Here is a 14,716-nt window from a genome sequence, read left to right on the forward strand (position 1 = left end):
GAGTTACGAAGAATATTGATATTCGAAATAATGCACCCCAGAATCTGTTCCTTACTTTAAAAAAATTAAACAAAAGCAGGCAATAATATAATTTCATAATCTTCAATATACATAAAAATTGAAAAACATAGATTTTAATTAACAAAATAAAAGTGGTAATTGTTTTCAGGCAACCTTAGTATTGAAAAATAAAAGGACAAGCAGCTTGTTGTCGACGTGTACAGACGAATATGCACATATTTACCTATTTTAAAACACATTTACATAGATACTAATAATAAATATGTTATTTAAGTAAGAATGAATAAAACTGAGAAGCTTACTACATAAAGAGATTAATAATAGTAATTTTTATTCGTAAATTATGTAATAAAAAGTAAATATACATTTTATCCATAATTTTTAAAACAGTAAAAATTTGAAGTTGATTTTTTATAACTACTTTGATATACTTCTTTCCAGCTGATAGATACCCACTGCAAGACTTAGATCTCCCCCAAAGGTCGCCACGATGACCAGTCCTGCGCTGCTCGCATCCAGCAACTTCTCGCGACCTTGACCATGTCGTCTGTCCATCTAATAGTGAGCCTAACCTCGTCGCATCTACCGGTTCGTGGTGGCCACTTGAGAACGTATCCGCCCCAACGACCATCGGTTGCACGAGCGATGTGCCACGCCCACTGCCATTTCCACGTCAGTGATCTTGGTTTTTCTGCGGGTCTCATCATTTCTGATTCGATATCGCTACGAAACCTCGAGCATAGTCCACTCCATTGCTCTCTGGGTGACTTTCAGCGACCACGTTTTAGAATTGTTAGTCATCACTGGCAACATATATCGGTTTGCGGTATTTTGGACGAGAAGCTGTTCCGGAGCTTCCGAAACGCTGCCCATTTATGTTTTATTTGGCGAGTGATCAGTCACATGTGTTTATTCCCATGGTGCATACGTTTATTAGTTCAATTATTCATCAGCTATTGCAAGTTTCTAGCCGTCTGTAGTTTATACTGTACAAGTTATGTAACAAAGAATATTGAAATAAAAATAGACATGAAATGGGTGTAGCAACATTTGCTAAAATCAATAGTACGTAGGTTTTTCTCAAACAGAAACGATATGCGGGCGAATACAATATTTTAACACATGTGTGTTTTCTATTTAGAGAGACATGGGAGCGCATATTTCTCTACGTAAATTGTCACACTTCGCTTGACTTGTTTATTTTAAACCTTGCTATGTTTCCTTTGTATAAACAACAATCTGAAGATTAAATGTTAGTTCTCATGTAATATCATCAATATCATTAGCTTTTTAAAATATATTATGTAAATACCGTCTTACAAAGATTAAAGGGAATTTCCTAACATATTACTTACTACAAAACTCATTTTCTTTTCATATTTTTCTTTAGACAAGCAAAGGTTATTATAGGAAATAAAAATAGAACAATTGCTAAAAAACTAATAAAATTACATTTTTCTTAACTTTGGAGTAAATAAAAATTCCTGACACTACCTTTCAAAAATTTTACGTCAATTAAAACAAAAAGTCGTGTAAGAATATAATCGAACGAAACACACCATGACTTCGTGATCGTTTCAGCCCATAGACGTCTAATCATAAAAAGAAACTCAGAGATGTCTTTGTGGGGGGTATACCATAATCGCCAGGCTTGGCAGGCGAATGGCAATTGCAATCTGGTATTATGATACGAAGAGAAAGCTTCTGCTCATCCTCTGGAAACTTGCATGTGAGCATACAAGATTATATCCCGAGAATCGAACATGCGACCTATGATCGCAAATCTCATACCTCTACCGTTGAGCTACCACTGCTCATCGTGTAACGTAAACCATTACAATAAAAGTATAATAAAATTATTACTTAAGTTTTGCAGTGTACATAAAAGGAAACTTGTTTTTGTAAGCAATTGTTGTTTATTCATATGATTATAAGCTATAAATAAAATGATTATTATGAAATAGGCTAATAACATTTGGATGTACGTAGCTTGTAAGCTAATATAGAAGCGAAAGGTAGTTTATTACGTAATAATAAAAAAGATAAGGTTTAATTGAAGGATATACATTTTTAAAACTTCTATTTACCATCCCTTATTTATACAGTGAGATAAGAAAAGAAATCTATTTTAAAGAAATTTTCTTACGCAGTATTTCAGGATAAAAGCTTATATACTTATAAAAGAAATAATATAGAGTAGACGTATAGGATTGGAAAATCATTAAGGGAATGGCAGCCTTCGCACGGCTCCGTTTTGTATGGCAATCACGGAAGCTGACTAGGAGAGTTAAGCTCAAAATATTTCGGTACAATGTAAAAACCGTGTTGCTATATGAATGCGAGACGTGGAAGATTACCAAGGATATCACGTCGGCTCCAAGTCTTCGTTAACAACTGTCTTCGACGTATTCTCGGTATATACTGGCCTGAGAAAATCTCCAACGTAGACCTCTAGAAATGCTGCGGTGAGATGCCGATCGACCAGCAGATCAATCGCCGCAAGTGGATCTGGATAGGCCACTCGCTCCGAAGGGACCCTGATCACATAGTCATTGTGATCACTAGAATGGAATCCTCAAGGAAAGCTAAGATGTGGCCGCTCAAAGTAAACCTGGCGGCGGACGATCACTGCAAAAGTGAAGGAATGACGTTGAGCAAAGCAAAGCGAGAGGCTCAAGACCGCACGGGATGGCGACGTACTGTGGACGCCCTCTGCCCCATCTTGGGGAGATAGGAATATATAGGATAGGAAAAAAAAACTTAAAGAATCGAATTTCAATTCGATCTTCACAATCCGGCTATTAACACTCAAAAGTCGTAAGTGTTTCGAACCTTCGATTAATTGTTTCGTTTCAATAACTTTTAATAGCCGGTACGGCTATAAAATAAATCCGCCCGATCAATCGGTTTTACCATGACGGCAATTTGTCTATTGCTTTTTTTGTATGTTGCTAATCTTAACGAGAACAACCTTGCTTACCGTCGCGTAGTAAAAAATAATACTTTGGTAACTAACCAATCGTGTTCTAATTTTAAAAGGCGAAATGCGATCTATTATAAAATATGTTTAATTTATCAATTAAAATTATCTTTTAAACAATATATAAGACGCGACTTGGTTAGGCCCAGGCTACCTCTAGGGAGATGGACGACATAGTTATGGTCACGGGAAATCGGATTTGGGAAGCTCAGAACTAGTCTTCGTGGCGATATTTAGATCCTCATCAAATCCGATCCTATGCCCGACAGTATCATGCACAGGCTTCTATAGGTTGAAAAAAAAGATGCAGATAGGTTTCTATTTATATATGTGAATAATAAAAATATGGACATAGATATAATCTATACAATAATATAGAACTGAAACAAGCGATCTTGTTACATTCCGCTCGCTTGACTCAGTTTTTGGCACTGGTCGGTCTAACATCTCTTGAGGATGCCCCGTGGAGGAGTGAAATACGTGTAGAGTAGATGACGGGCTGGCGAGCGGTGCATTTCATTGCACGATTACTGCTGCATAGCGGAAGTAGCTATATATTAGTCCCTTTTTTAGTTAGGATGGACTTCCGCGAGGTAACGCCTGTTTCTATTATATACAAAATAATAAGTACTGATATATTATCAGAGTGTTAAACATATATAATAAATTACATATTGTAGAAGCGGAAGACTAATGAAGTAACGAGAAACTTAGTTTGTTTTTGTAATCACAATCTTGCAAATTTTGCTTGGCTCGAGTTATGCTATAATTTCATTAGGTACTCAAGAGACATGGTCACTTACGACTTTACTCTCCCAGAGAGCAATGAAGAGGGCTACGCTCCGAGTTTATTAGATATGAGGAGATCCGTAGGAGAAGCAAGATCACCGATGTTGGTCGAAGAATTGCTCGTCTGAAATGGCAGTGGGCGGGGCATATCGCTTGTGCAAACGGTGGCCGTTAGAGCAGGTAAACACGTGGGTAGCCTCTTTCCTACTAGGTGGGCCGATGATATATTTAAGGTCATGGGAAGTCGCTGCATGCGCGCAGCGCAGGATCGGTCATCGTGGCGGTGTTTGGAGGAGACCTATACTTTGCAGTAGGCGTCTATCAGCTGAAAAGACGAAGAACTTACTTTAGATTTATTAAATCAAAACATAACGAACTTAACTAATATTTAAGAAAAAAATATTGCATTTTTAATTTATCGAATAGGCATTTGTTTACGTTATAATGTCGGTAATAAATAACGATATTTTATTAGTATAGTCCTTTTATATACTTTCTAAATCAAAATGCATTCTTTTAGAACAAGCCAATTTTAATTGAATTTAAACCCTTGTCCTTAGCATCAAAGTCTAGATTAAATTGTTTACACAAAAGTCATTTTGAGGTCTATACCGCAAGGCAACAGAATCCGTTGATATTTTCAAATGTCATGTTAAAGTATAATAGCTGTTACGCGCTCGATGCATATCTCATTCAAAGTCGGCCAGTGGCTGCGCTCGATACGCTCATCTCTTTATAGATCGACGCTAAACAGGCGACCGATATTTATATCGCATAATGGAATAAATTTTTCATGTCATCCTTCTCGAGTAGAAGTAATTTTCGAACTAGGTAGAAAGTAACGTAACTTTTTAATATTATAAAGTGAAGGTACGGGTGAGAAGTACACCTGACAGTAAGTAATACGGTTCGCCTATTAGATTTGTTATACTGTTTGCTTGTTAGTATTTATAACTTTATCTTTTTTTTAGTTATAGAGCATAAGGTGCTTAGATTAAACTTCATTACAGTACTGTTTAGCAATATTTTTGAGTAAGATACCTCTTAAGAAAGAACAATGGTGTGCTTACGATCGTAAGTCTAAGTTACGATACCTTGAATACAATCTTACATAATTCACACTTAGAACATTAATTATATAAGATTGCTACTGCTCACAAACATTTTTCCAGAGGATGGGCAGTATCGTCCTCTGCGTACATAAAACGCTACAGTAGCCAAACCACCTGCCACTGCCGGTTCAAATTATAACATTACTTTTGCACCACCTATTACTAGTGATAATTGTGAAAGAAAATGCAATTATATAATAAATAATACACAAACAAGTTTCCTAAAGGATTGGCAGCTCCGTCCTTTACTTTTGTTACTTGAAACTAGCTTGAGTTGAAAATCTCTATTCGAGCATGGCTAATAGGACCTCCCGACGATTAGTTATTACTATTGGATTATAAGTATTGCACTTCACAGGATAATGCAACAAAACCTTGCGCTATTTGACGCTGTCAAGGAACAACATATTGTTGTGTGTAAACAGTGATATAATTTTTCCGGATGTAGCCTATGTCACAACCAGGAATTACATTCAGCAGGAACACTTTGTGAACAGGTCTCACAAGATAAAATCAATAATTAAAAATCGTTTTTATTCAATTTAATAAGTACTACATACAACTAGATACATTTTAGTACTTGCATAAACGTGTTTATGATCGTAATTGAAATTCAAACATTAGATAATCACAACTCGTAACACAGTACTTTCATGTTTTATTTTAACTGTTATGCCATTAAGTCTTATCGGGAATTCCCCGATAGAAACTAATACTGCAAATAACAATGCACACTAGTTTGTAATAAAATAACTTTTGCAACTAACTACCGAGGAATCTGATCGCGTACGTTCTAATCATTTCATTAGACGTATCGCTTTTAAATCAGAATACAGAAAGGCGTGTCCTTATTTAGATGTACTTTAGAAAAACTTACATTCTGTCTATGTTTTTATAACTTACTATTTTAAGAATTTTGCTTCGACTCGTGTAAAAATTTAGAAATCCTATGGTAATTTCAAACAATCTCTTCGTCTCTTTGGTGATATAAATTTTATGCTAAAACTATTAAAATATTTTCAATTATTTGTACACAAATTACTTAAATGCCATTAATGTATATTATAAATTTATATATTTATGTCAACATTAATGTAATATGATATATTTCTATGTTTATGTATTGTCAAATTGAAATGGCAGTACATAGACTTACATAGGCTTTTGGGGCTTTAAGGTTTTAGAGTGGAGACCACGGCAAGCGCAGCGCAGGATAGACGACCTTGTCCAACTGGCCTTATTAAAGATATATGGGGGAGGTATATATTCAATAGTGGACCTCTTACGACTGAAGTGATTATGATAATCTGTTTATGTAAACTATTATATTTTTACCTAATTATTACGCTAGTGGTTTTTCTCTTTTTCTATTATATGCATTAATGAGAATAAATTAAAAACATAATAAAAAAAAAAAAACAAAACATTTTTCAAGCTATACTAGCAATTACATAGAATTCCAAAACACGTTACGTGTTATACCATGTTAAATATAATCGATTAATAGATATAATGAAACAAATCGATAATAACTAACATAATCGATAATATAAATACTCGTTAAGGATGATTACAAATTGTCAAACAATCATTACATCCCCGGTACTCGCCCACCCATCCATTATCGATTTCACAGCGGCGGATGAAGAGTGATTAATTGTAACCATTCGTTACAGGTGGGTGGCGCTTGGCGTGTAATCATAAAAGGGACTGCATGTTTGTATTGAGACGTGTTGACGGTAAGCGCTGAAATTGTTCTTTTTAAAGCTCTAACACCTTTATTCTTGTTTGTGTATTTCTTTACTTAATAAAATATTATTTTTAAGACACCTTAAACGTAGTACTTTTTACAAAAACTTACGAGTCAGACAGGGCTACAACAAACCTACGTTACTACGTTTGGCACATAACGCATACAACTGATGGCCGTTGAGACCGAAAGGTTCTCGAGTGGCGACCACGAGCGGATAGGTAGACGCGTCGTAGGTAGCGCCCACACTAGGTAGACCGAATACATAGTTAAGGTCACGGGAAGTCGCTTAATGCAAGTAGCGCAGGATCGGTCACCGTGGCGGTTTTTGGGGGAGGCCTATGTCTTGTAAGCGGGATCATAGCAAAAAATAAAATAAAAGAAGGAGAGTGACAAGTTCTCGCTTAAACGAAGAATGTATCACATATTGTTATAATATGCATTAAATATCTTATATATAAAATTCTCGTGTCACGTTGTGCGTGATTGAACTCCTCCAAAACGGCTCGACCGATTTTCGTGAATCTTAGCGAGCATATCGGCCAGAGTGGAGAATCGGTCAACATCTGCTTTTCAACCCCCTAAATGTTAAGGGTGGTCCATCCCTAATTTTTTTAGACAAAATTTTTAGTTTTTATTTTTTATGATACAGCATACAAAAATACATACAACTCTAAATTTTCATCCCTCTACCATCAACCCATATTTTTTATTACTTTTGTTAATGTTTCCTAGAAATATCATAATGGCAAAACAACGTTTGCGGGATCAGTTAGTTTTTGTTATAAAATAAATAGTATTGTTTCAAATTGATTTGAAAAAGCGCTGATTCTCGGCACTGAGATAAATGAATTTACCTGGTATAATAAACATCTATACAAATAAATAAAGATGGAGTGTCTGTTTATAATATACGGTATATATACCAAAACTATATATTTTTAAAATTTTAGTTTTTCTGCCTGTCTCTTTGTTCCTTATCACTGAAATGGCAGACCGATTTTGTCGGGACGTATACTGGCAGGTAGCTGATGTGATAAGAAGCAACTAAGCACCTAGAAAAAATTCTCAAACGTAAATAATTATTTTGTAATATGCCACGTGGACGAAATCGCCGGCATAGTTAGGTTTTATATATATATTCATTCTTACTACAAAATTAGTAGGTAACCATCATCCATTTTCATGTAATCCTCATCAGATAACACCCTTTATGTTAGCTCTGAAATTATGTTAAATAATTTATTATTGTTTTGATATTGTTAACAAAGACAAACCATTAAAAAATTATGCGTATTGACATATAAAACACTAAGTATTCTCTAGCACTTATAAGCTCTGCATGGTAAAACTATACACTAAATAAATATTCGTTTAATTTATCTTAATACATAAAACATGCAATAACTATGTCTTCATCATAACGACACTTTAAGCCGACTTTGTCTCATCACACATTATTGTTACCAAATGCTTTAACAACTAACACATAAAAGACGAATGACTCTAAAAATAATCCAAAGTGTAATCACAGGCGACAAATTGTTTTCTATTGAAATAACGTATGCATGAACACATCGCGGTCAAGCGCGACAATTCAAATGGTTATTTTCATTCAAACCGTTTCGACTGTATAGAGCACTCCCCTGACACAGTTCTGTTTGACATGCATCGTTAGCTACTTTGACTCGATGCGCAACGCTTCTATGACGTTACTATATTGTGGTAGTCTGTCTATACCTTTCTCATATAGAAATTTAGTCGTAGCAGTAATGTACGAGTTATTTTTTATTTATTTTATATATATTTTAGAAAAAAAATAATAACTTTACACTAATCACGTGTCTGAAGTGGGCGGGGCATATCGCTAGCCGAAATATTTTCGAGTGGCGACAACAAGCAGTTTGACGCGTCGCGGATAGATTGATGATATAGTTAAGATCGTAAGTAGGAGGCCGGCAGCGCAGAATCAGTCATCATGACGATCTTTGGGGGAGTCCTAGGCCTTGCGGTGGGCGTCATCGGCTGAAAATAAGAAGAATCACATGTTCTTTCTTAAACAAAGAATGTAACAGAAGAACCTTACTTTGACACAAATATTAAAAATACATAGATGTATATATAATATAGTGTATAGGGCACACAAATGATGATGAGAAGACGAAGATAAGTCTGAGGTCTTTAGACAAATACTCCGTTACTAGCAGATGTGTAGCTCCAGCACTGTTGCTTAAACTTAAATCATATTAATCATATCAGCCGGGGGACGTCCACGGCTAGACATAGGTCTTCCCCTAGATTTCCTAAAGGACCGGATGGAATCCGCATGCTACCATCATCTTCCGACTTTAATATGGTCTCCAGCCCACCTTGTGGAAGGCAATCCTACACTGCGTTTATCGATCTTTGGATACCAATGAAGAATCTTAACACTAGTGGTCATATGTTCTCCAAATTAATATGTAGCCTGCCCATTGCCACATTATTTTACTATCAGGTGGGCAATGTCTATTCGTTCGTCTACGAATCTGCTTTTAATTACATTTTTGTAAGAAATTCTGAGTAAAAAGCGATTGTATACTTGACAATTAGGCTTGAGTTGAGTTCGGATGGAGAACGTATTATACATTTCAGTGTGTAAATATATGTTTGTTACCTTAATTTCGTTATTAGCCTAAAAATGTAATACCTCATATGTTATAATTCAATGCGTACATCTTTAGTAGAATTTTGTGATTCAAAATTTTGTTTACCACTTCACTGTCATGTACTTGTATAGTCACGTTTTAGTATAAAAAATATTATTTTATAACTATTTTATGACTATTAAAAATTAATGTCCCTTTGAAAATCTAAATGATAATCCTACAATAACTTAATAGAATGTCCGATATGATCGGACAAAACAAGTTTTGATGGAAATCTTACATTCGTTCATGTTTCCTTTTTAAGAAAATGAATCTAGCATGCGTTGCCGTATTTATACTTGAATCATATTTATGGTCAAAGCATTACGTAAATGTAGCTAAAATATGGACTTCGTACTGGAATCCAAAGCAAGCCATCTAGCCTTCAGACCGGCATGAAATGTATAAATATCGTATGGAATAACTGTACCGTTTCATGCTATACGAATGTTACCGTTTTATGACGATAGAACTTATGAATATCTTTTGAGAGTTAATGTAATATATTTTTGTACGACTGATACTAAAGCAGTTGTTATAAATATACAATTTATTATAAATACCGTCATATTATCATCCTAACCCATTCAGCTCACATGTTCAGAATGCAAGTATGATAAAGCTAGAAGCAATGTAAAAATTTAAAAGCATCAAAAATCAGTCCAATATTGTGAAGTAAATTTAAGTCAATTATTGAGGATTTTGTTGCGCACACGCTAACATACGATCCACGTCAAGATCTGATAGAAACTTTCCTTACCCCAAGTTGAGTCTGCAATGCTGGGCCGGGTATCGGCGCGGAAGTATCATGGTCCAAAACGCGATAGCAAAACGGGATCGACAAACGATAGATCTCGTGTAAGGACAGGTGTGTGACAGTTCTCTGGATGGTATTACTCTCCGAGAAACGTAGCCTTCGGAGTTGAGGTGGTTTAAGGTGGAGGCCTAAACTCTCACTAGCTTCGACGACTCTGTGTTAGCACTACGAGGATTTTAGGAGTAGCATGAACAACGCTTACTGTGGACCGGGTTACCTAAAATAGAATAGCTCGTGGAATTGGACAAATAACTTACAAATGTGGCGACTACCGAAAGGATTTTTTCAGTTAGAAAGTCCATATTACCCAGTCCTGTCTCTAGAGGCAAGGTATCTTAAACATCCAGAAGATTTCCTTCCGAAATCAAAGAAAAAAGTAATTTCTTAAAATTATTAGTAGGTGTATTATATTATGTACAATAGGTCGATTGTAAACCATCGAACAGAAGATTACTTAGGATAACCTCTAAGTTATCCCGGGTTTTCAGTGGGATAATGTTAAAAGTTTGATATATTTTCTTATGCTATTATAATCCGCGTTTTCGTTACGTCTCGAAGGTTTTAGTTGATTTTCTCATTATAAATAAACTGATAAAATTATAGAGTTACGCTTTAACATTATTTTTTGTATCCGATTTAATTGTGAATTTTTTTTAATCCCTATCGTAATTCATTTTTTGTAGCGCAGCGGTAAAGGTCGAAGACTTGCGATCGTCGGTCGCGGGTTCGATTTCAGAGATACAATCATAAATAATTCACATTCCTTGCATTAATTTTCTAGGACTGCCACTGTTTACAAACAAGTTTCCGGATGGGCAGCAGTATTCTCTGCGTTTAGTCATCTGTAATAGTACACTGCGATCGCCAACCCGCCTACAAAGCGTGGTGGGTTATGTACATACCCCTATAGGTACCATTGGTGGAGGCTTATGACTTGTAGAAGGCATCTATGGGCTGAAACGACGGATGATTTACAAGTTTGGTTAGATCACATAATCAATATACAATCTGCTGCTTAGTTGGGGAACTGTATCGATATTACTAAAACTTTTTTTGTTCAAATATGTTTAATTCAGACGATACAAAATTACAATAAACATTTCATAATAAAAAGGAAGTAACAACGGAATTATTTTTCGCAAAGATAATGCCTAAGGTATGGGAACTTTCGTAATACTTGAATATATAATAGACAGAGATATTTTTAAATATTATTTTCAAAAAGACACGTCTGTTCTTTCCTAACTCTATGCACTTTCCGAAAGCACTATTAAAATATATTTACATTGATGTATTCCCTGGTAAGCGAGATTCAGACCACTTTTTACGCAATGCCCTATAGAAAGTAATAGCCCTCTTATTTACCTTAATAGTTGCCTTCCTATTTCCTACGCGATAGTGTAGTTATTTAAATCAGGGTTATGTAAAAGACACGGCCAGTTTCTCCGTAGCGCTGTACCTTTTTCCCCGTACCTTATGTGTCATCAACAAAAACAACAACTTCAATGAATTCAAAAGTAATGTTTTTATTATTAAATGCTTGAACTTAAAATATATCTCTTTTTAAATACATTTTTATTTATTTAGTATTTAATTACGTAATAAAATGAAACGCAAATCTATTTACGGTATGGATCCAAAGGTTCTGGAAGCTGAATTTTTTAGGCGTTGACGTGCGTTTATCAATGGAACGAATATTGGCGCTGAAACATATACACAATGTTCAAAGTGCACAATTGCCGTGCGAAAAGTTATAGGACTTGTCAGTTTTTATATCGGGGTCCCGATCATTTAAGATTCGCTTTCCAAAGTGGTAGGTAGTAATGTTAGCTAGATAATAGCAGCCGAACGAAGTCGAGGTTCAGTCCTCTCGGGTGCCTCCATGGAATGTTCGAGAAACGATCTATGAGCTCGGCGGCTTTCCAAATCGGTGACGGTGAAATAGCATGTATTCGGCCTGAGCCTCAGTTCCCAGAAAACCTTCGAGCTTCCCTACTTTAAAAGAGGTATTAAACACACACCCCCGGAATCTGCAAATGCCACTTGGAGAGTAGTGTAAGCCAGGTCCAAAAAAAGCATAACAGCCGATTTATACATAGTAGAGTTTCTGTTATTCAATCAATAGATGTCGCATGATTTAGATATTGCAATGAAAATAGATGAACATAACGAACAGTACTAATACATATTTGGTAAATATTACTTACAAAATATCTTTAGAATCGATATTAGAGATCAATACTACTGTGACTATTATTAATTTTTTTAGATATACACTTTACCGTGAACCAAATGTGTTTGTTTGTCGTTCAGCCGCTCACTGCAAGGAGCCTCCTCCAAAGATCCCCACGATGACCTGGATCCTGCGACTTCTCGCTATCTCAACTACGTCGTAGTGGAAGCCACACTCACTCGTCTATCATAAATATCTGTTTGTATATCGGAATGTAATACGTCGATTAAGTGTCAGTGAAAAATATCTTTAAACTATTTTATCTATCTGTAATTCTTCTGGAATATGATGTGTTCTGTAAGTTCATAAACATCATCGTCATCAGCTCACACATAAGGTCGTCACAATGACTGGTCTTGCACTGCCCGCGTTCTAGAACTTTCTGCCACTGTCATCAGTCCAACTACTCAAAAGTCAAATTTTAATTTCAATGCTAGATTACGTTTGAACATGTCAGAAAGTAAGTAGAACAAAATTGGCATGTCTTTTAAAATAAATCTATTTTTAGATAAAATAAATTGTTTACTTTATTATATTCAAGATATCTTAGGGTTTTTGTTGGCCATAAACCGAAAGCGTGTTAAAAATGTGTGCTAGTAACGTAAAAGGCGATAAAATTTGTTTTCGATGTTTTTTATTACTTCTCAGGTTTTCACGGCGTTTGTCATGAAATTCAGAAATGTATATGTTAAAGCGTGTGTTTATTTATTATAGTTATATCACTACGTACTTCAATGTGTACAATTTTTTTTTAAAAACTCTAATAACTAACTATCTCCATTTCTAACTTTTAAGGTATTATATAGAAAAATATAGAAAAAATATAGAAACATACGTATATTTCCTACGCTGATATATGAGGAGATAATTTGTCGATTAAAATCTTAGATAGTAAAAACATTTTCAAAAATGCAGGGTAATAAATTTCACGGAATTCTTCAAGTTTCATTTGCACCTTAAAATTCTTATTCTAAAACATCAACATTGTGATCATTAACTTTAATGTAAGGATCTGTTTTATTCCTCTATTTATATATGTATAGGTCATTGAACTCTAAGTTTAGGAATTGAAATAAACGAGATAAATCTAAAAACCAGTCGAGTTTCCGTTGCATGTTGTTGTATAAAATTTACATATTTTGGACCCATAGTCGTTTTAGAGCTCACTACTACAAAAAGCTAACTGTCTAGAACTATAGCTTGTAGATAGCTTAAACTATCACGAATGGCCAGTACCACGCCTTCGTTGGCTGTCCAGTTGACCGCTCGGGCTATGGAGTCAACGCCCTCGATTCATACAGCATAGACAATATCTTTATGAATCCGGTATAATTACCATTAAATAGGTTGTATATAATGATATTTATTTTTCTAATATCATAACTTATGTTTCTACTAATTTTGTACACTTTGTCCAGATTATACGAAATTTCCAGCTTAACCTAGCTATTTCTATGATCAAATTTGTAACACAATCTTCGTATAATATTGCCTAAACGAATTTACCTTTCGAGACTGTCGCAGCATCTAAAACAAATTTACTCAACGTTCACTAATAATATAAACACGCAACTCGAAAACTGTTAAAAGTGCTTTTAAATGAAAGCTTTCAATAAATATGTTAAACTCAAAAACAAAGTCATAGCAATTACTTTTAAGCGCCTACACTTTGCTTTTTACTTATAAAGTTAATGTACAATTTTGTATAAGTTAATACAAAATATAATGGCTTTCAGCTGTCCGCCTACCGAGAGTAATCCATTGTAAAAATCTCAAATTAGTTCATCGTTCCGAAGAAAAGACAGTCGCTTATGATAATAAAGAATCGGAACGTTTTTCAAAGACGTGAATATTATACGTAATACGCAGACATTTTATCTCAGAATATTCATTACTTTCATGATTTAAAGTGTTTAATTATAACATAGGTTTCTTGAAAAGAAAAATAGGACGCTTATACATGATGCGTATTTGTCTTTAAACACATTGTTCTTTCCACTAATCAGCCATTAAAGATCTGGGTGTTTTTGGCCATCATCATCATTATGATGTCGGCCGAATGATGCACACTGGTTAGGCTATGTGATGGCCATAATAAAATTTGGGCAAATAATAAAACTATAGCGTTTTTACTCTAATGAAAAGTAAAAAGTAACTTCTAAGCTCGTACTTTTAAAATATATTTAAGTCGATTATTCTTCTACTGAAATTAGCTATTGTGATAACAAGTCCTTTCTCAGAGAGAACATTCATCTCCATCATGTCAGCCGATAGACTCTCACTAAAAGACATAGCCCTACCTCCAATGATCGCTGCAATGACCATTT

General features: G+C 34.9%; 1 protein-coding gene across 3 annotated transcripts in view; it reads left to right on the plus strand.

Moving 5' to 3' along the window:
• Positions 1 to 14,716, plus strand: part of LOC137929502 (uncharacterized) — a 146,536-nt gene that overhangs the window by 75,727 nt on the left and 56,093 nt on the right. For 2 of the 3 annotated variants that reach the window (XM_068772483.1, XM_068772482.1), the window contains one exon: positions 6,579 to 6,641. The exons of the other annotated variant lie outside the window; for it this stretch is intronic. The gene's annotated coding sequence lies outside the window, so the exon portion shown is untranslated. The remainder of the gene's footprint in view (positions 1 to 6,578; positions 6,642 to 14,716) is intronic. 3 annotated transcript variants of the gene reach the window in all.

Source organism: Battus philenor, unplaced genomic scaffold (assembly GCF_028537555.1).
Source record: "Battus philenor isolate CCGP_79_NKW_IND1 unplaced genomic scaffold, ilBatPhil1.0.hap1 SCAF_5, whole genome shotgun sequence".
Taxonomy (NCBI): Eukaryota; Metazoa; Arthropoda; class Insecta; order Lepidoptera; family Papilionidae; genus Battus; species Battus philenor.